The sequence below is a fragment of the Sus scrofa genome, chromosome 12, assembly GCF_000003025.6.
Source record: "Sus scrofa isolate TJ Tabasco breed Duroc chromosome 12, Sscrofa11.1, whole genome shotgun sequence".
Taxonomy (NCBI): domain Eukaryota; kingdom Metazoa; phylum Chordata; class Mammalia; order Artiodactyla; family Suidae; genus Sus; species Sus scrofa.
In genome coordinates, this window is record NC_010454.4 from 43,450,468 (window position 1) to 43,472,959 (window position 22,492).

A 22,492-nucleotide genomic window follows, 5' to 3' on the forward strand; every position below is an offset into this window, starting at 1 on the left:
GGACTGGCTGGACTGTGTTCTGCTGGGGGGAGAGGAGGCAGCTGGCAGGGAAGGAGCAAAGCGAGCGGGCTGGGATGGGGCAAGAGCTCGGGTGCCAGAGGCCCGGGAGGTGGCATGTGGGAGGGAGGCATCATGGAGCATGAGGCCGGGGACAGAGGGACCGGACTCTGCAGGAGAAGGGCTCAGAAGCCACGCCCAGGAGGCTGCCCTTGACGGGGAAGGTCTGGAGACACCGACAGAGCAGTGACAGTTGCCAGTGCCACCGCTCCCAGCTGAAGGGCACGTTCTAGGGGTCAGGAGTTATTTTGAGCACTTCTTCCCAAGACTCACTCCTTCTGGCCTCCTGGTAGCCCCATGAAAGAGCCCGGTCATTCCACCTCTTTTTGGTTAGTTTGTTTTGTCTTTTTAGGGCCACGCATGCAGCAGACGGAGGTTCCCAGGCTAGGGGTTGAATCGGAGCTACAGCCACCAGCCGACACCACAGCCACAGCAATGCCAGCTCCAAGCCGCGTCTGCAACCTACACCACCGCTCTCAGTAAGGCCGGATCCTTAACCCACTGAGCGAGGCCAGGGACGGAGCCGCATCCTCATGGATACTAGTCGGGTTGGTTACCGCTGAGCCACAACAGAGCTCCCAGGGTCATTCCATCTTACAGGGGGAGCCAGGCCGGCCTCAGCCCAGGGTGGGTCCGATTGGAATCCACGCCCACCTCCGTGTGAGGTCCTGCCCCCTCCTCGGGCCTCATGGCCACGTGCTCAGGCAGCTTGTTTATCCACTTTTCCAGGCAGCCCAGCTGCCTGGTGTCAGCGCACACAATGGAGCCCTATATTCTGGAGCCCCCACCACCCAAGGGACAAAGGGCACGGGGGTGGGGGCGTGGGGGAGGCAGCCATGGGCTTCTCCATTAATTCTTCGAGGGAGAAGAGGGGAGGGGAAGTCAGGCTGGGGACAAGGGCAGAGAGGGGCACCTGTCAGTGGTCCTGGCGGTGGCCTTGGAAGCCTGCTCTCCTCCCTGGGAAGGGCTGTCCCATGGAATCAGACTTGCCCCGACTACACCACAAGTGGGTGGGGAAGAGCACCTTGGACGAAGCCCCCGAGGAGTCAGCAGGTTGGGGACTCAGGGTCAGCTTCACGATTGGCGGGGCCAGTACCGATGGAGACAGCGGGCCCCCTGTTTAAAATGCATCTGGAATTTCAAGATGATGACCGCAGAGCTTTAAACCCAGGTCTCGCGGCGGCAAAGCCGGCTCTGCCGGGGCTTCAGCACGTTCCCGCGGCGTGAGCCTGGGCAAGTCACACTACCTCTCCCATCCGAGTACAACCCAGGCCCGACCCTGCTTAGCCTCTGAGGTCAGACCAGATCCGGCGCGTTGAGGGTGGCGTGGCCGCAGACCGTCTTCCTCTCTGGGCCTCAGTTTCCACATCCTCAGTGCACTCGGACCAGCTCGCAGGACCACTGCGAGGCTCGAGCGAGACTGTGGCTGAGAAACGGACACCATAGGCTGTAGAGTGTCCCACCTGGCAGAAGTGGGTAGGGGGCAGCCACTCGGCAGGGAAGCTGAGGGGCTGCTTGCAGTACGGGCTGAGGTGCAAAGCAGGGTCGTGAGCCTCAGGGATGCTGTGCTTCCCTTGACCCTCAGTCCCGTCCCAGCTCTGCCATCAGTGACCTCACAGAATGGTCCTGGGGAGACCCCTCCCTGTCTGGGCCTGTTTCCCCATTTGGAAAATAAGGGCATTGGAGCCCTTATTCATTGAAAGGATGTCTGCAGTGGGCAAGGGGTTAGGGAGATAAAGAGAAGAAGGAGAGAAATCAATGGAGTGGAAGGCTGGGTGGCAGATGGCTCCATCCAGTGTGGCTTCATTAGGGACCTGTGGCTTGGGAACCCTGGAGTGTGACCCCAGGGGGTTATTCAACTTCTCATCTTTTTTAAATTTTCTTTTTACGGCTATACCCATGACACATGGAAGTTTCGGAGCTAGAGGGGGGTCAAATCGGAGCTACAGCTGCCACCGCCACAGCCACGACAACACAGGATCTGAGCCACGTCCACTACCTACACTGCAGCTGGTGGCAATGCTGGATCCTTCACCCAATGAGCAAGGCCAGGGATCCAACCCACATCCTCACAGATACTAGTCAGGTTCTTAACCTGCTGAGCCACAACGGGACCTCCTCCGAGTTTTTTACTTCCCTCTTCTATAAAGTCAGGAAATTATGACAAGGACTGAAGGAGAACCTCTCGGTCACCTCGAAGCTCCCCTCCTCTCCTCCTTCCCCTCTGCGCAGCCCTGATGTGGCCCCGATGCCCACCTCCCATTGACCGGGTGCTTCAGGGGCACCTCAACCCCACAGGACAAGTCCTGATTGAACCCAGCCAGTCAGGTGGGCTCAGCCCCCCTCGCCAGTGATTGGTTTAGGCGAAAGCATGCTGTACACTTCTGGCCAATGAGACCTGAGGAAACATCTGTAGGAGGCTTCCGGGAGAGGTTTTCTTTGATGAGGGGGAAAAAGACAAGACAGCTCTCAGGAAGTGCTCCCTGCCCGTGTTGCCCTCCTGGAGAGGGGAATCCCCTGGGCCCACCTGGGGAACTGGATGGAACGGGGTTGGGTCCGGGATGACGCCTCTGAGCCCTAAAAGAACCAGCCCTGGAGCTGCCCTACCTTGGGCCCATGTGCTAGGACAAAGAATACAGTTCCTCAGCATTTAAGCCACTTGGCACTGGGTCTCGATTCTTTGGGGGGAGGGTCCCCAACTGATGGAGGACCCCCTCTGCAAGGAACTGTGGGGTGAGAGGGTGGCGGGAGGGTGGCTTCCCGAGGGAAGGTGCTCAGTGCCTCTGGCCAGGTGGCCAGGAGGGCCAATCACATGGTACCCAAGCCACCACACCCAGGGCTGGAAACGTCTTCCTTTATGAGAGCCCCAGTGCGTCCCATTCACAGCCTGGCTGCTGCTGAGGAGACTCCCTCAGGCCACCCAAGAGGGCTTTGTTTAATGTCTGAATAGGAAGGAAAGGGACTGAAGCCAGGGAGGTCTTGGACGGAAACTGGCCCGGGCATCCGTCTGTCCTTCTGTCCATCTCTTCAGCAAACGTCTCCTCAGCTCCTCGGCCTGACTGCCCTGTGGGGAGACAGACCAGCTCCCAGGAAGGGCCCAAGAATGGAACAGCTGTCCTTCTATCTTTTGAGTGAAACGAAATAAAAATAGCCTAGGGAACGGCACAAAAGTGTGTAGATGACTGTTCAGGCTGCCACACGCCCGGGGGCGGTCTAATGTCACCTCCTCCATTTACCAGCTGTGTGACTAAGGATGACGGACGGGGCCTCTCTGAGCAACGGCATCTGCCTCATGGGGTTTAGGATTTAAAGAGAAAGACATGGAGACTTAGCCTGGAACCTGGCACAGAGCAAACTCTGGATAAGTGGGTGTGTTCACAGGTACCCTCTGCCCACAGGCTGGCCACGAAGCTGCAAACCCAGGTAGGTCATCTCCATATACTGGGATGGCCAGTCCTCCCGCCTCTTCTTTCCACAGTCTCCAGATGGTTGAATTTTTAAAATCAACTGGATCTTTTATTTTATTTATTTATTTATTTTAATGGCCGCACCTGCAGCATATGGAGGTTCCCAGGCTAGGGGTCAAATTGGAGCTGCAGCTGCCGGCCTGGGAACCTCCATATGTAACAGCCATAGCAACACCAGACCTGAGCCACATCTGCGACCCACACCACAGCTCATGGCAATGCCGGATCCTTAACGCACTGAGCAAGGCCAGGGATCGAACCTGCAACCTCATGGTTCCTAGTCGGATTCGTTTCCGCTGCATCAAGACAGGAACTCCCGAATCATTTTTAACTCAAGAGAAAAACTTAAAAAGCTTGTTCTATTCTTTTAAAACATGACTACCAGTACTGTGGGGTTAGATAAGACAGAATCCACCATAATGCTACCCAGATCCCCAGAGGTGGGAGCAATGGAAACAGAGGACTTGGAGACGCCAGGGAGAGGCCTTGGAGGAGGAGGGGGCTACAATAGACCCTGAAGAACAGTAGAACTGGACATGGCAGTGTGGGGGGGTGAGGACTAGGGGGGCTGGCATGAGTGGGGAGAAGGGAGACAGCAGCCAAGGTCAAGGGGCTGGAGGGGACTCCCAGACAGGAGGGAAGCCAGCCAGGTGTGAGCCCAGCCTTCCCATCTGGAGCCTGTGTGGCCTCCGGGCAGAGGGATGGGGGAAGAATAATCCCAACCCGGTCATCCCAACACAGGGCTGCTGGCTCTGGCGGCCAGTGTGGAGTCTGCAATGCTGCAGCGTCTCCTCCTGGAGAGTCTGGTGATGAGACCAGGTGAGGAGAACGCCAGCTGAGTGGCTGGTGGACCTCACACAGGCAGGGACTGTAGGCCAGTCCTCACCCGGGACCCTGGGGGCTTTGGGCTTCGAGGCTGGCATGTGCCCTTATGTGCCCTTGGGGCAGTTAGGTGCCTGGGGGGTGGGGGGTGGGGTAGCCGCAGCAGAAACAGAAGGGCTTTGCCATTACCCCTCCCAAGCAGACTCAGCCCACAAGGGTCACAACCTCTCCAGGGTGTGATGGGTCCCACTGGCCCCTCGCGGGCTGAGAGCTCCCTGGAGTAACAGCAGTGGTACCCATGGTGGGGAGGATACAACAACAATGACACTTAGTAGCAGTTACGACAAGCCAGGCATCATCCTAAGCGCTTTCTGTGTGTTAATTCACCTCCGTTTCACAAGCCTAGGAAACCGATTCTGTTCCTAGCCTCAGTTTACAGATGAGGAAATTAAAATGAGGCACAGAGTGAAGAAAAGATTTTCCAAAAAGTGACGGAGCCAGGATTCAAACTTCAAGAGCCTGCACGCTTTTCTGCTTTGCGACGCCACCTTTTCGACTTACTCTTGTACCTGCAGCGGCCGGCGAGGCGCCTGTCACAGAGCAGGTGCTCAAGTGTCCCTCCACCACCGTCATCATCATAACCAACCTGGGGCCACACCGATGGCACAGCAGGCACACCAGCAGCAGGCTCTGTCCAGCGCCCTGCTTTCTCCTCTGAATGTCCCTAAAGCCACAGAGCGTCGATGACAATACCCGCCCCCTCCCCCCCTCCGCCCCATATAAAGGGTTTAGGATGTGCCAGGTGCTGTGCTAAGGGCTTGGCCCCGAGAGCTCATTCACGCTCACAACACCCCTGTGAGGACAGGGTCACTGCATCTGCATTTTCCAGATGAGGCGCAAAGAAAGACACCCATCCCAGGTCACTTTCCCAGCAAATTGGAAAGCTGGGAGTTGACCTCTGACCTGTCCAGCCCAGAACCTGAGTCCTTGACCACAAAATGCTCCTGCCCCCTGAAACCCTCAGGGGGCGCCTGGAGAAGCAGAGAGGGACTTGCTTCCATCACATGGTTTCAGGGTGGGGCTCAGGAGGAGCTGGAGCCGCTGCTCCAGCATCATTCACTCCCTCGGTCATGCAGGGGACGCGCTCTGTGCTCTTGTTATGGGCTCCCCTCTGAGCCGGGCACTGGGGCAGAGCCGGGCATGAACTCAGCTCCGGTCCTCACATTCCACTTCCCAGGAGGATCACAGAAATCAAGCCACGGCCGCCCCACTCCGCGCCTCCCGGGCAGGCTACGCGGGGGGTTGTCTCGCACACCTGTTGTTTGTCTCCCCAACGTCAGGTTGCCCCCAACCTGGCAGCTGCTCCTACTTTCTTTGGGGGACCTACCCCTCCCCATTCCAGGTAGTTTGAGTGGGATGGAAACCTGATGGCCTGGCCAATCAGAGACTCCCGTCTAGGCTTAACTCTGCCTTGACTGGGAAAGTAGCAAACACCATTGAAATATTTAATAATGTTGGGAAGACGTGTGATACAATTTACCCTCTGGTCTTTTTTTTTTTTTTTATTGGTCTTTTGAGGGCTGCATCTATGGCATATGCAGGTTCCCAGGCCAGGGCTCGAAGTGGAGCTGTGGACAGCCTACACCACAGCCACAGCAATGCCAGATCTGAGCTGCGTCTGCGACCTACACCATGGTGCAGCCGTGTAAAGGATCAGGTGCTGTCACTGAATTAGCTTGGGTTGCTGCTGAGGCGCCGGTTTGATCCCTGGCCCAGGAACTTCCATATGCCACTGGCACAGCCTAAAAAAAAAGAAAAAAAGTAATGAAGCTGACCTGTTTCAATTTTAAAATATATTATACCAGGGAGTTCCTGTTGTGGTGCAATGGAAACAAACCCTAATAGTATCCATGAGGATGCGGGTTCGATCCCTGGCCTCGCTCAGTGGGTTAAGGATACGGCATTGCCGTGAGCTGTGGTGTAGGTTGCAGACACGGCTCAGATCTGGTGTTGCTGTGGCTGTGGTGTAGGCCGGCAGATGTAGCACCGATTAGACCCCTAGCCTGGGAACCTCCAAATGCCATGGGTGCGGCCTTAAAAAGCAAATAAATAAATAAATAAAACAAACAAAATATATGTATTAATATAGGGCAGAGGGCAGGGACCCACCTCAGTTCAGGACGGGAACTCCAGCATATTTATTCTTACTAGAAATGGAAAATAAGTTCCTAACTACTGAAAAGTTATAAATATAATCAGAAATAAGACAGGTATGACATAATTAATACATTAAATATATGTATTAATGATTACTTATTAATAAGTAATAAGGATCAAAATTTTAGAGTGTTGCATTAAAAACAAAACAAAAAGATCTCGTGCCTCAAGAAGAATAACATTGGTAATGAATTATCACACACTGGAAAGAAAAGAATCCATGAGTCCACAGTGACACTCAGAAAAGGGGCCAAGAAAAGATATTTACAGAACAACACTCTAGAAGCAAGGATAGAAAAATCACCATTTCACAGCCACCGGGGTAATTCATGAGGTGAGAGGCATCAACAGAGGCTAAAACTATCGTGTGAAAAGCCGCTGGAGAACCAGATACTTACACGGTCTCAGGCTACCTATCAGTGAAAGGGGGAAGGTAGCACAGTGAGGAGGTCCAGCAGACACGGCTCGAACCCACTACGCAAACTCCGCATCGCCAACAACAGGACAAACCGACACTGTGGGACTCCTTGGGTGATGCTCTGAGGAGTACCTGGCAGCATCACCCCTCCTGCCCCAAATGTGAGGAAACAACCAGACATTACAGGCTATGGAATCGATTCCACTGGCCCCGACTTGGCAGAAAATGTCAATGCTGGTCACAGAAGCAAGAAAGACCAGAGCTGGTTCTAACTTCAAAGAGATGAAGCAGGCAGATGACAAACCAGCTGCCACCTGTGATCCCCAGCTGGATCCCAGATCAAAACAAAAAGGAGCCGGAAAGGACATTCTGAGGACAACCAGGGAGATTTGAATACGGACCGACTCTTAGACGATGTTATTGAAGTGACAGGAAGTCTTGGATGTGACGGTGGCACTTGTTCAGACAGGAGACTGTCCGGGTCCTTATTCGCTGCAGTGTTTATGGGGGAAACGTCAAGATGTCTTCATTAAAATGCTTCTGCAAAGCAAAGCAGCACTGAACGAGAGAGATGATAGATTATCCGTGAGAGAATGAAAAAAAGAAAAAGCAAAAGTGACAAAATGTAACAGTGAATTTGAATGTTCGCATCCTTCTTTCAAGTGTTCTGTTTGAGCATTTTCAAAATAAATCCTGAGGAGAAAATAGGAAAAAGAAACGTAATGGAATTCACTTCTAGTTCAGACATAAATTCAAATTATTAATAGAACCAAATGTTGGGTGAATCTCATCATAAATTCCAAAGGGGAAAAGAAGTCATATATTTTTACAAATTGGGGGTTGTAAACAAAATAGCTTATTTATTCTTTTTTTTTTTTTCCTTTCTTTTTAGGGCTGCACCTTCGGCATATGGAAGTTCCCAGGCTAGGGGTCGAATCGGAGTTGTAGCTGCCAGCCTACACAACAGCCATAGCAATGCCAGATCTTTAACCCACTGAGCGAGGCCAGGGATCGAACCCAAGTCTTCATGGATACTAGTGGGGTTCATTACCGCTGAGTCACAACGGGAACTCCAGCTTATTTATTCTTGCTAGAAATGGAAAATAAGTTCCTAACTACTGAAAAGTGATAAATATAATTAGAAATAAGGCAGGTATGATACAATCGAAAACAGAAATATTCAAATGTAGCAACTGTTGAGTAATAAGTGCAATCCACAAATAAAAAAGGAAAGCAGCAGAGCAAGAAAAAAATGACAACCTGGGGATAAACCTGACCAAGGAGGCAAAAGACTTATATGCTGAGAACTATAAAATATTAATTGAGGAAATTAAAGAGGATGCAAATAAATGGAAAGGTATTCCATGCTCCTGGGTTGGAAGAATTAATATTGTAAAAATGGCCATACTACCCAAAGCAATCTATAGATTCAATGCAATCCCTATCAAATTACCCAAATTTTTCACAAAACTAGAACAAACAACCCCCAATTTTATAAGGAACCAGAAAAGACCCTGAATTGCCAAAGCAATCCTGAGGAACAAAAACTAAGCAGGAGGCATAATTCTCCGGACTTCAGGCAACTCTACAGAACCACAGTCATCAAGACAGTGTGGTACTGGTACCAGAACAGACGTACAGACCAATGGAACAGAATAAAGAACCCAGAAATAAACCCAGACACCTACGGTCAATTAATCTTCGACAAAGGAGGCAGGAACATAAAATGGGAAAAAGACAGTCTTTTCAGCAAGTGGTGCTGGGAAAACTGGAGAGCTGTATGTAAATCAATGAAACTGGAACACACCTTCACACCATGCACAAAAACAAACTCAACATGGTTTAAAGACTTAAATGTAAGACAAGACACCATCAAACTCTTGGAAGAGAACACAGGCACAACATTCTCTGACATCCACCTTACAAATGTTTTCTCAGGTCAGTCTCCCAAAGGAACAGAAATAAAAGCAAAAATAAACCAACGGGTCCTAATCAAACTGACAAGCTTTTGCACAGCAAAGGAACCCATAAAAAAACCAAAAAGACAAGTTACAGAATGGGAGAAAATAGTTTCAAACGATGCAACTGACAAGGACTTAATCTCTAAAATATACAAACAACATATACAACTCAACAGCAAAAAAGCCAACAACCCAATGGAAAAATGGGCAAAAGACCTGAACAGACATTTCTCCAAAGAAAATATACAGATGGCCGACAAGCACATGAGAAAATGCTCAACAGCACTGATTATTAGAGAAATGCAAATCAAAACTACTATGAGGTGCTACCTCTCACCAGTCAGAATGGTCATCATTAATAAGTCCACAAACAACAAATGCTGGAGAGGGTGTGGAGAAAAGGGAGCCCTCCTGCACTGTTGATAGGAATGAAAATTGGTACAACCACTACAGAAAACAGTATGGAGGTACCTTAGAAAACTACACATAGAACTACCATATGACCCAGCAATCCCACTCTTGGGCATATATCTGGACAAAACGTTCCTTAAAAAAGACACATGCACCTGCATGTTCATTGCAGCACCATTCACAATAGCCAAGACATGGAAACAACCTAAATGTCCATCGACATATGATTGGATTAAGAAGATGTGGTATATTTACACAATGGAATACTACTCAGCTATAAAAAAGAACAAAATAATGCCATTTGCAGTAACATGGATGAAACTGGAAACTCATACTAAGTGAAGTAAGTCAGAAAGAGAAAGACAAATACCATATGATTTCACTTATGTCTCGAATCTAATATACGGCACAAATGAAGCTTTCCACGAAAAGAAAATCATGGACATGGAGAACAGACTTGGGGTTGCCAAGCGGGGGGGAGAATGGGTAGGAGGAACTGGAAATTTGGGGTTAATAGATGTAAAATACTGCCTTTGGAATGGCCAGGCAATGGGATCCTGCTGTATAGCATTGGGAACCATGTCTGGTCACTTGTGGTGGAGCATGATAATGTGAGAAAAAAACGTATACCTGTATGTGTGACTGGGTCACCGTGCTGTGCAGCAGAAAATTGACGGAGCACTGTAAATTAGCTATAATGGAAAACAATAAAAATCATTATAAAAAGAAAAGGAAAAAATGACAAATGGTACTGAAAAAGTACAAAGAACCAATTTAAAAGTATAAAGATCAAAATAAGAATTCTTGATAAGTGCTCAAAAGAGAAGGACATGACAGTTGACATCGAAGGAAACGCCAAGAATACATAGCAACATGGAAAAAAAATGATCTCATTAGCAGTTAAAAATGAAAATTTTAACAAGTTTGAAATACTATTCCGTACCCATTAAAAGAGCAGAAACCAACCTGAAGAAACATTCAGAGGTGATGGGGACTCACAAAACGGGCACTTCCGTGTCTCAGGCAGGGTCTGCTCTTCAGCCGACCAGGAGGCAGGGGAGGAAAAGCGGAGGAGACACAGGGAGACACAAAGACCCTCCAGGGCCCCAGAAATGTGGCCCGGAGCCCACATGCCTGTGGCCTGATGAGTGGGCAAACAAGCTCTCAACTCCACCCTCTCAGTGTCTAGAACACAGGAGCGGGTGTCCCCTGGCAGTGCCGGGCACTCAGGGTCAGGGGTTTTGAAAAGCTCCCACCAACGGCCAGTCCTCTGGCTGGCAGCCACGCGGCTGGGCTGGGAAGAGCCCAGGCCGGCTGGGACCCAGGGATGGGCGGAGGTCCCGAGGGAGGCATGCAGCGCAGGCTGGGGGCACCCGGGATCCCTCCCTCCCCCACCCCAAGCTCTGTGCTTTGGGAGCAAAATCTAGCAGCCGTGCTCCCTTTGGGCTCCACTCTGCCCGCACCAGCTCAGGGGCTGGGCCTTGTAGAGGCTGCTGGTGCCAGGGGTTGACCGCCAGCCCTGGTTCTCCCCCGCCCCTGGGGTACCGGGCAGAATGGAACGTGGTGGAGACATTACTAGTCTGCCTGATGGGATGTCAGTCCTGGACTGGGGAACTTCTTTTCTTGGGGGGGGGGGGTTAAAATAAAGAGCGGCTGCCCTCGAGAGGATTCCTGAGAATGAGAGCAGCCCCCAGCCAGGAAACTGCGCAGGCGTGTGTCTTTGGCCCCCTGCTGGTGGGCACCCACACCCAGGCTCAGGCCCCATCCCTCACCCACCTACGAGGGGTCCTGTCGCCCCAGCTCGGTGCTGTGAGGTCTGCAGCCAGCCGGGCAACCCCCCTCTGACCTTCCCCTTCTCCCCATCAGCTTGAACACCCCCTCTCCTTGCCCCTGCGCTGGGGCAGGAGCCTCCCACCTCGGCCTCCTGTCGCCAGCCCCACACGGCTTCCGGATGGGCTTGTCTAAAACACAACAGAGCCGCGTCACCCTCTGCTTCAACCTTCAGGGTAAGCTCCGCCTCGTCCTCTCCATCCTGCCTCCACCTGCCCTCCGGCCTGAGGATGTGTTTCTCCTCTGGTGCAGCCGTGCTTCCCTCCGCCCTGGTGGACCGTGTTCAAGACTCAGGCCCAGCATCACCGCTGGGAAAGTTTTTCCATCTCCGGGCAGAGTAAGTTTGCCGTCTTCACAGCCCAGCCATCGCAGCTCCACAGGCCTCCAGGCCTGCCCTTCTCCCAGGTATAAGTAGATTTCTGTCTTTGACCCTCCCTCCCCCATGGGAGCCCCCTCAGGAAGGAACCCTAAGCTCCCTCTGTGTATCCTCTTGCGCTGTAACCGCGCGGGACCCTACCGGGCCGTCCCCAGCCAGACCACCCCCAGGTCCTTCCCCGCCTCTTGCAGGAGGAAAACGTCAGCCTCTGAGGCTTTCCCAGAGTTCCAAAGAACACTTTTTTTTTTTTTTTTTTGGTCTTTTTAGGGCCGCACCCAAGGCATATGGAGGTTCCCAGGCCAGGGAACCTCCATATGCCTCAGAGCTGTAGCTGCCAGTCTACACCACAGCCACACAGCCTACACCACAGCCACGGCAAGAGAGGATCTGAGCAGCATCTGCGATCTACACCACAGCTCATGGCAATGCTGGATCCTTAACCCACTGAGTGAGGCCAGGAATGGAGTCTGAGTCTTCGTGGATACTAGTTGGGCTCTGAGCCAAGACGGGAACTCCCCAAAGAACACATTTAATCAGAGAAGTAAGAAAATGCAGAAACAGAGGAAAACAGTCAAGCAAGACAAACGAATAAGAGCTTAGCCATTAAACGAAATCAAGGACCTTGAGCTCCTCCTGAAGGGCTACAGATAATATTCTGAGCCATATCCTTGAGCTGTTTCGCAGATACGAAAGCTCCCACCAGGTGGAAGAAGTTAAGCGCGTGCTGACCGCAAGCGCACAGGCCCCAGACCGGAGGGAACCAGAAAGCTGATGCTGTTGGGCCCCGATTACCTCACCACCAACCAATCAGAAGGACGTCCCCGAGCTGAGCACGCGGCCTGTGCCCACCCACCCCGTCTTTGAAAACCTTGCCCTGAAAGCCACCAGGGCATCCAGGCCTTTTGAACACCAGCCGCCTGGACTCCCCGCTTGGTGCCCGGCAGTAAACCCTGCACTTTCCCTCACCACAACCTGGCGTCAGTAGACTGGCTCTACTGCATGCAGGTGAGCGGAGCCAAGTTGGTTCGACAAAACCAAACCAGACACAGAGCTGGTGCTCAAAAGATCTATGAAAGAATGGAGGAGTTCCCGTTGTGGCACAGCAGAAACGAATCCGACTAGGAACCATGAGGGTGGGTTCAATCCCTGGCCTCACTTGGTGGGTTAAGGATCCGGCGTTACCATGATCTCCAATTCGACCCCCAGCCTGGGAACCTCCGTATGCTGCCAGTGCGGCCCTAAAAAGCAAAAACAAACAAACAAAACCCTAAAAGAATGGAAACGGAGGGCCCCCTTGAAAACCTTCAGTTAGTAATGTCATGTTAACAAATATTTACAGCACTGACTATGTGTCAAGCTTAACACATGTTGCTAACAATATCCCCACTTTACAGATGAGGAGACTGAGGCACAGAGAGGTTAAGTAACTTCTCAGGCTGACACAGCTAGAAAGTAGCTGAGTTGGGTTTCAAACCAGGTTTGCCTGATGCCAGGGGTCTGGCTCCCAAGCCCCTCTCTGCGGCACACAGAGAAAGTTAAAGCCAACCTGGCCTGACCTGAGGAGGGGGGTGGACGGGGGATGGGAAGCAAGAGGGGTCAAGGCCAGCTGGGGCCACAAGGCGTCTGTGGCTGGAAAGAGCCTGCAGCGCCAGCCTAGGCAGTGGAAGAGCCCCGAGAACGTGGACTAGGTGCCAGCGGGGTGTCCCCGGATTGAGAGCCGGGTCCTGACCCCTTTATACACGTGCCGGGGGACTGCAGCAGATCGAGGAAGAAGGGCGCAGGCGCAGCAGGAAACCGGAGCAGCCAGAGAAATAGGGGCCTCCAGGGCCTCTTTAGTCACCGTTTGCACAGGAAGTGGCAGTGATGCATCATTCAGGGCGCGGTGGCAGGTGGCCCCCTCTCTCCTCTGAAACCTCAGCTTCTGCCGGCACCTGCCGCCTTCCACAGCCCCTTCCAGCTGGCACAGCGCCGGAGCCCCACCTGCATGGCCCACCCGGGCCTCCTGGCAATGCCCGCCTGACCCGCAGATTATCAGTCTACCTCCACTGACAGCCCCTGCCAGGCGCGGCTCCACCCCTGGAACACAGACCACCCGAGACTGAGAAAGCCCGAGGAAGCCTCAGACTGGAGGTTTCTCTGTCACATCTGACAGTCAGGTCTGACTGTGCTCCCTCTTCCCTGACACTTGAACCTGCGACCCCCGCCCCCCCTAGTGGCAGGCAGCCAAGGAGGCAACTTTAGAACCAGCCAGACCTGGCTTGTCATGCCAGCTCCTCCAATTACTGTGGGACCCTGGCCAGCTCATGTCACCTCTCGGATTCTCAGGGCTGTTGCAAGGGTGAAGGGGAATGAGAAACAGGAAGGCCATCAACCCGAATCATTCCCTCACCCCTGGCCACAGTGAGTCTCGGGCGGCCACAGCAGAAACTCTGGCCCTTGCCCAAGGGCGGCCAGGCCTGGAAAAGTAGGAGGGGGAGGAAAGGGGCCAGACGTGCATTCCCAGTGGAGGCACGCCAACCCGGGTCGTGGGGTAGAGGGGCTGGGGAGACCGCGCCAACAGGTGCCGTGCTCGGCCTTCATATAGTATCTCCTCTCCTCAAAACGGTCCCACAAGCATGGGTTCTGACCCTCGTTTTACAGATAAGGAAACTGAGGTCCAGCCATCACAATAAGTTCTCTTTTAGAGAACCTGGGCTTTCTCTTCTTTCGGAAAGGTCTCAGCTCTTGCCAGACCCGATGACCTATGTGGGAGGCGAAGTGAGAACTCACAAAACCCACTAACTCCAGTGAGGGCTGGCAGGTGCTGGGGTGGCGCTGCCCGTCCAGGACTCACCTGAGCCAGACACCCAGCCCCAGCTCCAGAGTGCCCTCAACCCTTGTTCCCGCCTGAGCTCTCACCTTCTGCCTTTCCCGGGTCTTCACCCCGCAGAGCCACTTGTAACAACTCCCTGAAAATGCCAGTCAGCAGTGACTTTGGGGTGGCAGTTTGCAAAGAATTGGTGGCTCTGAGCTCTGGCTCCTGGGGATCAAGGATCAGAAGATGGTGGCGAGACAGTGAGGGGTGGAAGGGTGCAAGGAGCCAAGTCTAATGAGGGGCGGTCCGTAGATCCCACTGGAGAGGCCAGCGCTCATGCCAACAGCACATGCAGGCAACAAATACGGCTCTAGCCAGTTCTTACCCTGTGCCAGGAGGAGGCAAGGGGCAGCTCTCAGGCCGAGAGGATGGGCAGAGGGCAGTCGGCCTCCCAGACAGAAGATGAGTAGCAACTTGCCTAGCAGATGCCTTCTGGCTAGAAGCCCAGATGCCTCAAGCCAGCCCAGCTGAGTCCCTGGACCCCCACGCCTGGCGGTTGGTTGGTTGGTTGGTTTGACAGCCATCCTGGTGACATAAGGAGGTTCCCAGGCTAGGGGGCGAATCAGAGCTGCAGCTGTCAGCCTATGCCACAGCCACAGCGATGAGCGAGGCCAGGGATTGAATCTGCATCCTCACAGAGAGGAGGTTGGGTCCTTAACTCACTGAGTCACAACGGGAACTCCAAGCCTGGCTTGAAAGGTGGCTGAACCGCGCCTTATCAAGTTCTGTGCTTCTCCTTCATATAAGCTTCTCTGCTGTGGGCAGGGAGACCCAAGGGCCAGGGAAGAAGGAGCTGAGGCCTCTGAGGAGCAGCAGGGCTGAGGCGCCTTCCCTGGATCTGTCCACTGCCGGTGCCACAGCCCCGCTGGGGGAACAGGTGCATCTCAGGTTCCACAGGCCAACCTTCCTGCTGCCTCAGTCCTCCCCCCACAGCAAATGTAGCCTCCAAATTCTCCCAGTTCCTCTCACACTCACATCCAACGGGCTCTCCTATCCAAATCCAGCCACATCTTCGCCGCTGCGCCCCAGAGCCAGGTCTCCGGCCAGTCTCACCCAGTTACCTGATAGCCTCCCCACTGGTCTCCCGGCTCAGCCCTGCCCTCCCCTCACTGCTCATGGGCCTCACAGGGCCCCGCCTGGCTCTGCTGGGTCAGGCGCCCCAGATCTCTGCAAGGAGCAGCCCCCCACTTCGCTCCAGGCTCCACTTAAATGTCCGTCCATGGTCATTCCAAGGGCAAAAAAAAAAAAATTTTTTTTTGTCTTTTTAGGGCAGTACCCGCGGCATACGGAGGTCCCAGGCTAGGGGTTGAATTGGAGCTGCAGCTGCCAGCCTACACCACAGCCACAGCCACGCCAGATCCGAGCTGTGTCTGCAACCTACACCACAGCTCATAGCAACACTGGATCCTTAACCCACTAAGCCAAGGCCAGGGATCAACCCCGAGCCCTCATGGATACTAGTCGGGTTCGTTAACCACTGCACCATAAGGGGAACTCCTGCAAAAATCTTTGTTTCAGTACTTTCTGCTTCTTCCTGGTACCTTACTCCCCCCACAGGAACTCCTGCTCCTTTGCCTGTCTCTTTCCCAGTCCCACCCCCAGGTAAGCTCTAGGCTACTCCTAATTCCCAGAGTTTTGGCATATGGCAGGAATGTAAAATTTAATGTAAAAAAAATTTTAAGGAGTTTCCCTGTGGCACACTGGGTTAAGGATCCAGCATCATCACTGCAGCGGCTTGGGTCACTGCTTTAGCACGGGTCGATCCCTGGCCTGGGAACTTCCACATGCCACGGGTGCAGCCAAAAAGAAAAGAAAAGAAAAAAAAAATTAAATCCTGGAAACATGTACTAAGACAACAACCAAGTACAAAAAGCATTTCCATTAAGACCGCTGTATAAACATTTCAGGGCACTGACCCAATCATGCGGTGGCAGTTCACCCAGGCATGACATCGTGTTTCCAGGCCAGCAGGCATGTCCCTTCCATCCCACCCGGATCTGGCTCACCCAGCTCTGTCAGCCCCAGCCAGCTGTCTGCCTGCCTTCTGCGCTCAACCTGGAGGCACCGCTCAGGGCCCAGGGGTGGGGACAACCGCTGGGTGGGCCAAAGGGACCACTGCAGCAGGAGGCAGAGGAGCCCCCACCACTCCGCACTCCAGGGCTGGGGCAAACCCCCTGCAATCCCAGACACACAGGCTGGTGAACATGGATGTTCCTGTCTGCACAAAGTAATGTGGGGTGGGGCACTTGGGGGGACCTGCCAGGCACTTGGGGGCTGCACCAGCCCCAGATCTGCACTGCCCTCCAGGGCAGGGTTGCCCCGTGCAGGTGGCGGTGGGGCCCTGGCCTATGGAAGGGGGACTGGTTTCTCCCCCCACCCACCATGTTCCTGGCTCCCCAACCCACCCCATCCCCCCAGCCAGGGGGATCCTGGGGTCCAGCCTCCCTCCGGGCGCTGCCTCCTCAGCCCTCAGCACCGATGAGGCACTCCTCGCTCTGCCCTGCTTTCACCACCAGCCCATCTCCTTTCTCCTTTTTTCTTCTTTGGTTCTCTTCCAGGTGCAGGGGAAATTTGGGGCCTCAGAGTCAAGGCCAGATCTGACAGCTGATCTGCCTGCCCAGCCTGGTGACTCTGTGCCTTTCACCGTCTACCTGTAAAAGGCAGATAAATTCTTCTTCACAGAGTGAATGGCCGGCACCCACCGGGAGCTCATCTATGCTTTAAGAGTCTCTATCCACTGACACCCCTCCGAGGGCACGGCCTGACCTACCCCTGATGTATGTCTCAACAAAGGGGGCCACAGACCACACCGCCCTCCACCAAAGTACTCCTGATCTAGATCCTGGTGTCCTTTTTACTTATTTATTTTTTATCTTTGTAGGGCCGCTTCCCATGGCATATGGAGGTTCCCAGGCTGGGGGTCAAATCGGAGCTGTAGCCACCAGCCGACACCACAGCCACTGCAACGCCAATCCCAGCCGTGTCTTCAACCTACCACAGCTCACGGGAACGCCGGATCCTTAACCCACTAAGTGAGGCCAGGGATTGAACCCGCATCCTCAGGGATGCTAGTCAGATTCATTTCTGCCGAGCCACGACAGGGACTCCTAGATCCGGTGTCTTGGGAATGAAACTATAGCCCAGAGAGGTTTTGCACATGCATTCAGGCTGAGTGGAGGTTTTCTGCCAAGATGGACCAGGCCTCCTGGACTCTGTACACACTCCTCCTCCCAGCACAGCCAAATGGGGATGTGGGCAGCCAGAGGACCGAGGATGCTGCTGGGTGTCATGTGGTACCATGTCCTGTTAAGAGCCGGGCACTTAGAGGAGACCTGTTCTCCAACAGAGCCTTTCGCTCCACCTGCCAGGAGTGACGCGTTGGGCTTCGCTGGCCTTCTAGGACCCTGTCTGTTCCACACCCCCTGCCACCACCCAAGTCAGGACCCTCTTCCCCTCCAACCAGGTGTCACAGTCCCCTCCTGGACTCAGCCTCTGTTCTCAAGCACACAGCTGATCCTGCTGCCCCGACTTTCCCAGCGTCTAGAGAACCTCTGAGCCTTTCATGATCTGGCCCCGCCTTCCTCTCTAGCCCCTCCCCCATCACCTCCCCACCTCCAGCCACAGATGTAGGCATACCCACTGCTTCTTCCCCAGCATCCCCTCCCCTTCTCTTCTGAGCAGAACCTGGCTTTCGTTCAGGGATCCCCTGCCCCTAGCATCCCCAGGACTGGCTCCTGATGAGTGCTGGCCCATTCTAGCACCTTAACCCCTTTGCCAGTTCAAACACAGGAGGAAGCCAGGCAGCGCCAGCAGCTCCCCCGTGGCAGTCGTTAGTCCAGAGGGGACATGGGGACTAAGGGAGCCCAGTCTGAAGCCTTATCTCATCTGCTCACCGTGAACAAGGAAGCCCGGTGCCCCAGCTGCTTCCAGCACCTGCTAAGAAGGGAGGAAATCACGGACCAGGTGGGCTCCAGTGAGTTACTGCCCCAAATAATTAGCAACATCCTGAGATTCCCAGCAGGAAGGACTGGCCACTGCTCAGAAATGGTACAGGGTTAACGGGTGGCAGAGACACAGACACCACTCAACTACTTGTGAATCCCCTTTTCTAGCCAGAATGGTGGTTTTCAGACTGGGGAAGGGAGAAGAATACGTTTCCCAGGGATGAGGCCCAAGGTACCTCCGGTTGCTGCCAACGTCTTCCACCCCTAGACGCAGGAGAGGCTGGAAGCTCAGAGCTGGACATGGAGGTTGGGCTGAGAGCACCAGGGGCTGTGTGCAGATCTTTTTCTTCCCCATCTTTTTTTTTAGGGCCGCACCCGCAGCATATGGAGGTTCCCAGGCTAGGGGTCAAATCAGCTGTAGCCGCTGGCCTATACCACAGCCACAGCAACGCCAGATCCGAGCCGCGTCGTGACCTACACCACCGCTCACGGCAATGGCGGATCCTTAACCCACTGAGCAGGGCCAGGGATCGAACCTGCGTCCTCATGGATGCCAGTCAGATTCGTTTCCGCTGCGCCAGGACAGGAACTCCCATTTGCAGATCTTGACCTCAACCCCCAAGAACCCCTGAGCCCAGAAGAGCCTCTTAAAGATGGTTGCGTTTACAAAAATAAATAAATAAATAAGAGCAGCAATTCTGAGAGCATGCCTACCCTGTGCAGATACTGAATACCTGACGTGGATTAACTCACTCAAGCCCCACAACAGCCCCACGATAATTCAAGGAACAGGAACTGCTATTGCCCCCATTTTATGGATGAGGAAACAAAGGCCTAGAGAGGTTAGAAACAAAAGCAAGACAGCGGAAGTCAACAGGGGTTCAGGGCACTGGCACATCATTTCTCATACTCGCTGCAGCGGTCCTGCTCCTGGTTCTAAGCAGTCCAGGCCTTCAGGGCTGGGACAGCGCTGTCTACCCCCACCCCCACCTACGGTCTTGAAAACATCAAGCTTCGTCTCTCACACATAACTCGTGTTTTCATCACATTTCCTTGACTTCCCTTTTTCTTTCTTTTTGTCTTTTTCTTTTTCAAGCGGCACCTGCAGCATATGGAGGTTCCCAGGCTAGGGGTCAAATCAGAGCCACAGCTGCTGGGCTACCCCACAGCTGCAACAACATGGGATCCGAGCTGCATCTGAGACCTATGCTGCAGCTTGCAGCAATGCCGGATCCTTAACCCACTGAGCAAGGCCAGGAATCGAACCCGCATCCTCATGGATAATAGTCGGGCTCTTAATCCACTAAGCCACAACAGGAACTCCTTTGTCTTCTCTTTTCTACTGTGATTCCTACGTCAATGAATTGGGGGAATATCAGGAGTTCTCCTGTGGTGCAGCAGGTTAAGGATCCAGTGTTGTCACTGCAGCAGCTCAGGTCGCCACTGTGGCACGGTTTTGATCCCTGGCCCAGGAACTTCCACATGCCATGGGCACAGCCAAAAAAAAAAAAAAGGAAAAAAAAAATTAAGGGAATATCAGAGATCAATCTAATCCATACATGACATTATTATTAACTGAAGGCTGAACTTGATTGAGACTTCCTTAGTTTTTGCCTAATATCCTCTTCCTGTTCCAGGATCCCACCCAGGACACCACATCACATAGAGATGTCATGTCTCCTTAGGCTCCACTTGGCTGGGACAGTTTCTCAGAACTTCCTTCGTTCTGAGGACCTTGACAAATTTCAGGAGGGCCAAGCGGGTGTTCTGTAGCATGTTCCTTGGTTGGAATTTGTGTGATGTTTTCTCACGACTAGACTGGGGCGATGGGTTTTGCAAAGGAGATCACAGTGGTGAAGTGGCTCTCTGATCACAGGGAGCAGCACCGTGAAGGGTACATACCGCTTCCATGACCGATCACGGCTGCGGCTGAGCGTGATCAGCTGGCAGAGGCAGCATGTGTCAGGCTTCTCCACCATAACGCTGCCCTTTCCGCCTCTTTCCACGCTGTGCTCTTTAGAGGGCAGTCACTGTGCACAGCTGACACTTACGGGGTGGGTAGTGATGCTCCACCTCCTTGATGGAGAAGAACCTACAGAAATTATTTCAATTTTCTTCTGTATGGGAGACTTTCCAGTACTTATTGATTCATTTCTTAAATCACTTATTGATATCAATATGGCCTCGTGGGTATTTGTTTTACACTTTGCCACCGAGAATATTTTGATTTTTTTGCAAGGCATTTGATTCTGGCATCCCTGGTATTCTGGGTGCAATTGATAAAATGTGGGTAATCAGCACGGACCAAATCACTGAGCCCCGTATCTAATGAATAAGGGTTTTCCACCCTAGAGCACCAGGGGACCAGGAAATCAAGGTCTCCACATGATTTGTAAATACATGAAATAGACACTTTCAGAAAACACAGCATTTTGAAATGGCCTTCCTATCTTGTAGTCCCTGTGTGAATATGGTACCTAGTGAGCAGGGCTGAAAAATGTGTTTCTGTGGGTCTCGTCAATGACATAGTGTGAGCAGAGCGGCCCCTACTAGGCTCTGTCCGTGGTCCTGCCCTGGGTTTACAGCCAGCCTTGCCGATGGAGACACAAAGCATCCGCTTCTCCAACCTGCAGGAAGCCCAGCATCTGACAGTGACAGAGGTAGGACTGCAACGTCTACTGTCTGTTTCAATGGGATGAAATGAACAAGATGAAATTTAACATGAACAAGGTCCAGGTAACAGATTTAGATCCAAGAAATTACTGACAATAGGCCTGATCTCGTCAACAAGTCAGGATTATGAAAACTACAAAAAAAAAAAAGAAGCATTTCATTAAAGTAAGAGAGACCTAAAGGTCAGGACAACTGGAGGCATGGTGCAGTTCTCGTGAGGAGACTGAACAAAACAGTGAAGAGCGACATTTTGGGGCCAAATAAGGAAAACTGAATAAGGTGTGCATATTAAATGCGAATTGACTGAAGCAGAAAAGTGCTGATCATTTACTGGGAGAAAAAAAAATCAGGTTACAAAACAGTATGCACAGCATGACCTCATTTTATGGAGAAAATCTACATATAAGCACAGAAACGGCTCTGGAAGGATGTGACCAAGGTGTCAGTACTTTTATTTTTGCTCATCTAGATTTCTAATTTCCCTTAGTGCATGCCAACCGCTTCTGCGGTGATAGAAGATTATGCTTTAAAAAGAAAAGAATCACTGACCCTCTTTCAGGAAGGAGAAGAATCCTGGCTTGGCTGAGGTTACTAAGAGAGATCCCCAGGGGTTTTGGTGGCCAGAAACTTAATATGAGTGCACCCCTCAAAAGGCAGCCTCGCCCTGAGCCATCTAATGTGTGAGAGGTGTTGGGGTTGGACCAGTTCCCGGGGTTCTGCTGGTCTGAAACCCTTCTACGATACTACTAGGAAAACTCTGTGACACAATTAGTTGATGGCCACTTCAGGGCTGGAAACCAGAGGTTTGGGCCCGGATTGTATAGAAATAGCTTAGGGTTTAAGGAGGTGGGGGTGGGGGGCGGTACTGGCCTAGAGAAGGGCAGATTGGAAGAACTGAGTGGGAAGGGGACAGGAGTGCTGGTTTCGAATATTTAAAGACTGCCACGTAGAAGAGCGACTCACACGAGCCCCTGTGCAGAACCAAGATGACTAACTGATAAGCAGGTTTGGCTCCAGAGTGAACGAAGAAGCTTCTAACGAGAGGAGCTGTCCAGCTCAGGGGTACGGTGGTGGGGCTTGCTTGGGGCGCAAACTCAGCCCACATGGCCTCCTGCCAGAGCCTGCCGGGAAGCCCTGCCCACCACTGAGACTGCGGTTCCAAACTCCAGCTCCAGCTGGAGCAGGTGGCTGCTTCTCCTTGCATCCTGTGTCCCTGAGGGGAAGGAGCTGGGGCTCTCACCATGCCTGGGTCTGCTCAGCCTGACTCCCATCAGGGAGAACTTGCCCAGCCTCTGAGGGGGAAGGAAATGGCCCTGAGCAAATCCCAACAGAGGGGCAGGGTGGGCTTCAAAATGGCTACAGCAGTGAGCCTCCGGGGATGGGCTACCTGAATTCTCAAACTTGACACCTGCCTCACCCTCTTCCACCTACAGCTCCCAGGGACTCCCAGGTTCTGGCCATG

At 52.9% G+C, this 22,492-nt stretch overlaps 1 protein-coding gene and 1 long non-coding RNA gene across 3 annotated transcripts in view; both read right to left on the bottom strand.

The window, feature by feature from the left end:
* The window catches only part of RAB11FIP4 (RAB11 family interacting protein 4), a 113,478-nt gene that overhangs the window by 89,710 nt on the left and 1,276 nt on the right, over nt 1–22,492 (bottom strand). The window lies entirely within an intron of this gene.
* Nucleotides 6,496–11,164, bottom strand: LOC110256060. Its single transcript, XR_002337268.1, has 3 exons — nt 10,320–11,164; nt 9,984–10,045; nt 6,496–7,539 (listed from the first exon to the last, which is right to left on the bottom strand). It is a non-coding gene; the product is annotated as an uncharacterized LOC110256060 (long non-coding RNA).